The following is a 5184-nucleotide window of genomic DNA, read 5'->3' on the forward strand; positions in this document are numbered from 1 at the left end:
GTTACTGTTTTATTAAATAATATTTGTCGACTAAAAATTTTAACAAATATAGTAAAAAAACCAAATTATGACTACAAGAAAAATTTCAAGAAAGAAATCTGACAATAAAGAAACTAGGTGGAGCTCAAAATAAGTGTATGGCAAATTAAGGAGAAAGGAAAGCTACATAACTAGTGGCAACAAAATAGGTCCGATACAGATCTTAAAATTTATATGATATCCAAAAGAGAAGGAAGGATACCGGTACAGATCATTATAAATATAAAGTCTTCTTTTGCGATTTCTGTTGTTTTTTTCCGTCACACTTCTTGTAATATTGCTACGATGTATATTTAATTCTCCCATCTTTTCTATATTAAATGACGATACAATATTGCATATTGCTATTTTTATTATACTTTTTTTTGTAATTTTTTTTTCCTGGCTATTTCCATGACATTATGTTATTTTCTCTGTTTTCATCATTAAAACTAGTATTGTCATTATTCGATAAAAAATTTGTTAACCCTAAATCAAATTTTATCGAATTTTTTGTATATGTTTTCGTGGTGTTTAAGTATAGTTTTCTGGTTCCATACGATAAGTTACAGCAGTTGTAAAGGTATGTGCAAACCATTTCAATTCATAAGTACAAGAAAATCATGTATTTAGGTGTATAAAACTGAGTTTTTCCCTTTGTCGGACTATTTTTAGGTTAGGAATGGTAGTAATTTACATAAAGTGCAAGTTTCCCATATTGTACCACACCGAGTACAATTTTAGATACCATTGGGTATTTAAAACCTACTTATTTTTAAAAATAAATAGATAACAACGCTCTTGTGTGTTTTAAATGCCCAAAGGAAAATATAGGACTTGGACTGTGAATGACATGAGCCGGACTCTTCAAACATTTCGTTATAGAGACATTGGATTCAATGAATACTGCACTCAGTATGGAGTACCTAAGCCTACCTTGCTTCGTCACCTTAAGGGGATTAATGTCAAGGCAAATGAAGAAACAAAGGGTTTTGGCCGAAGCAATGTGTTACCAACAGCAGTGAAAAGGGAGCTAGTTGATCACATTTTAAAACTGGAGACGATCATGTTTAACCTTACAATGAATGGTCAATCTTCTTCTTCTTGTAGTTCCTTCTCTTATCGGAGGTTGGCTATCATCACAGCTATCCGTACCTTATTGGCGGCTGCTCTAAAAAGATCTACTGAGCTGCAACTATACCATTCTCTTAGGTTTCTCAGCCAGGAAATTCTTCGTCGTCCTATAGATCTTTTACCCTTGATTTTACCTTGCATTATGTGCCTTAATATCTCATATTTCGCACCTCTGGTAATGTGGCCTAAATATTCCAGCTTTCTTGTTTTGATGTGCTTTATGACCTCGCAATCCTTTTGTAGACTTCTTAACACTTCTGCATTTGCAACTCGTTTGGTCCATGGTGTTTTCAAAATCCTTCTACAGCACCACATCTCAAATGGTCAATCATTATCAATCAAATCGTCGAGAGAAATCAAAAATAACAAGAAAGAAGTGGTTTTATGCTTTTAAAGCTCGTCATTAGGACATAATCTCACTGAGAGAATCTCAAGCAATGTCCATAATGAGCGCAAAAAAATTCAATAAAAGCAATGTTTACGTCTTTTTTTAAATCTTCTGCAAAAATTGTTGATGAGAATAATATTGATGCAATTCGCATTTTTAACGTTGACGAAACGGGTGTCAGTACTGTGCAGAATAAATGCCAAACGGTTCTAGCACAAAAAGATAGAAGGCAAGTTGGGTCAGTGTCCAGTGGAGAATTATTTAGAAATTTACATTCAACCTATGCTTATATTTAAGCGTATACAAATAAACAATGATTTAAGGGTTGGTACTCCAATACGGAGTATGGTTGAGATATCAGAATCAGGCTACATGACTAGTGATTTCTTTATAAAATGGCTCCAGCACTTTATTGATTATTTCTATCAAAATAAAAATGAAAAGAAACAAAGAAGCTGCCAAGAAAAACTTGTGAAGAAGAAGAAGCAAAAAAGAAATGTGAAAATCCTACAGACTCAGTTCTTCTAAATGCCGCGTCAACCTTAAATCAACCTGACGTTGTTATAGAGATGTGTATTGATGAGTGGCTATGTTTAGTTTGCGAGGAAAAAATAATTGAAGACACAATCGAATGTACCAAATACTGTTCATGGAGTCATAAACTTTGTGCGGGAGTCCAACCTGGAATCCCAAATTTTTTCCTTCTTTTGAATGTAAATAAAAATATTATGTACGATCAAACTGAATAATTAGTGATATTGGATTTTTATTATTGCTTTTGTATCAAATTTATTTACGTAAATTCTTAATATTTCGTCACACAAGGAATTGGCTCCAATTTAGATTGAACTAATAACTGTAGCATTTTTCAAAAATCACAAGCGTAAATTTCGAAAATGAATTTTAACTTTTTCACTTTCATTTTAGCTTAAAGATAGGCAAACACTTTATGTCCTTTTTGCGTTATATGAAAAAAAATCCAAATATTTTGATAGACTGTGCAATTTAATTGTTCCGTTGGTAATTTCCAAAATAATTGCATTAATAATAATATGTACTTATTCGTAAATATTGGTTGTAGTTTTAACTCTCCAATACTACCGATTTTCAGTTATTTTAAATTAATTAGTTAATGTAAAATCAATATTGGGCTGTTATCAATTTCGTTAGGTGAAACATAAACGCTCACGATTATAATATTCGATATATATTTATATATTGTTATGATTGTTTATTTTGACTTTAATCTTAGTTTATTGAGCCAATAAAAAATATAACTTATTTGTTATCAAAAGTACAATAAACTCCTTATATTACCTGTGTTCGATGGATTCAAAGATTTTCTAGTTGTCTTTTATCGGGAAAGAGAAAAAGGATGAGAATAAAAAAATTATTATATTACAAAAATTTACGTTTCTTTATTTTATATGAACGAATAAAACAATTAATTAATTCTGTCGTTATCTTATCAATCAGCATACAAGAAAATAAATCAAATTTTTATAATAATAAAATTATGAAGCTACATACATTTATATTACGTGAAAACCAATTTTACTTAAAATTTTCTTTACTTGAAACAAGAAACAACAAAACTTTAAACTTTTGATTAGCCTAACAAAACCTCAGTTCTTAAATTTGAATGCTAATGACCATGATGTCAAACCGATCCTTCACAGATATAAAATTCAATTGTACAAACACTTACAGCTTATTTTCTTCTTGAGTTGTATGTTGGAACATACCCAGAAAAGTCCAGTCTCCTCAACGATGTGATCTCTCCTCTTTGGCACCTCGGCTTCTTTCTTAACGTCTCTGCAAACCTCCTGCAGACTACACAAAAAACACCTGATTCACTTCTTCAAACTCAGCTACTTATTTATGACACCAGGACCTCCTTTTGTCAACTTGATGCCGTAAGAATACTTTCACATATACTTTATAAAATGCCCACGGTAGATACAAGGACCTCTTTTAATCTACTTGTTATCTCCTTCTGCAAACTATTCACTTCTTTTCGTTACGCCGGTATCCAAACTCACGAGCCACACCCTATCTTGAGACAAACGACTGTTTCCTTTCGATGACCAAAATATAACTAACTTCTCCTGTCTCATGATCGACTCCCAAATTCCCATTTAAAAACGACCGTCCAATCAAAAGCTCAAATTGTGTTTACCATGATTTTGGAAAAGCCTAATTTCGGTTTCAGAGAAAACTAAATAGCTTACTTTAAAATTGGTTTTTTCAATACATCATTTATACATATTTCAAAAGATTAGAATATGGTCATTTAATACTCGACTATACAAACAATGAAAAGATTAACTTACAGGTAAAATGTCTTCTAATTCTAAACAAAGGTTTTTTGATAATTTTGTTTGAAACGGAAAAAGGTCGTTTGCCAAACAAATTTCTATTCTTATCTACACTAAATCTTATCTTAAATTACTATATACATTTTGTTTATAATGATATCTTAAAATTTTATTCCGATGGATCTTTTTATTTATTTTTCTTTGGTTGGGAAAGAAGAAACATAACAAAATATATATATATATATATATATATATATATATATATATATTATGTATATAAGTAAACAGTATTATGAAAATATTAGTTTTTGATTTACATTAATGATATTGTTATTTTGGCAAAGTAATTTCTAAAATATATTGTAAAATTTATTGATTAGATTACTGGAAATATTTAGTTGAACATTGCGATATAAATGCTAAGCAATCAATAAAACGGAATGGCTTGTTTGGTTTTCTGCAAAAAAGGCAACAGCTATTAACAAAAAGAAATTAAATCGGGATTATTAACCATTTTCTCTGAAGGATCATACTACTTTAAAACCTGTAGGAGGATTGCGAAATCACACAATCAATATTTTGACTATTATCGTATAAGAAATAATGAAAAAATACTGGGAAGATTAGAAATACGTTATAGCGATAACAAATTTATCGGAACAACCGTTCAACGAAAATAAAATTACACAAAAAAAACACTGCTGTGACAGGGAATGCAAAGTATTCTAAGATACTAACGGCAAAACCATAGTAACAATGCTACAATATACAAACTAAGAAAACAGGCAAGCATGTAATATATACCATTTTTCAAAGTAAAACACTTGCACGTCACGATATATACAAAGTGACGTCAACATGGTGTAATAATCAGAAAAATGTAATCATCATTATATTGGAAATTTTAGAATTAAATTGATTAAATAACCAAAAAGATTTGTTATTATCAATAATATAAATTTTATAAAAAAACTCTTTAAGTCTAATATCCCACAAAATAATAATTTTAATTAAATATATTAGACAATTGTTCTGACGACTTAAACCTTGAATGACGTGCAAGCTTTTTTATATGAAAAATGCTATACACATAATGTATACAAGGCTTATCTTAGCTACAGTGTTTAAACAATTTTATTTACATTATATGTCTGGCCACTTATTATATTTATACGGACTGTGATAAAAAGTAAACTAATTTTTAGACTTTAGTAGGTTCTAATGTCATAGTTTTACGTACATTATACGTAACACTGCTTTAAATAACAATATTAAATTGTTATAAAGTACTTAAAACTAAAAGAGATATAAAAGTGAATATTTATG

The sequence above is a fragment of the Diabrotica undecimpunctata genome, chromosome 6 (assembly GCF_040954645.1).
Source record: "Diabrotica undecimpunctata isolate CICGRU chromosome 6, icDiaUnde3, whole genome shotgun sequence".
Classification (NCBI taxonomy): Eukaryota; Metazoa; Arthropoda; class Insecta; order Coleoptera; family Chrysomelidae; genus Diabrotica; species Diabrotica undecimpunctata.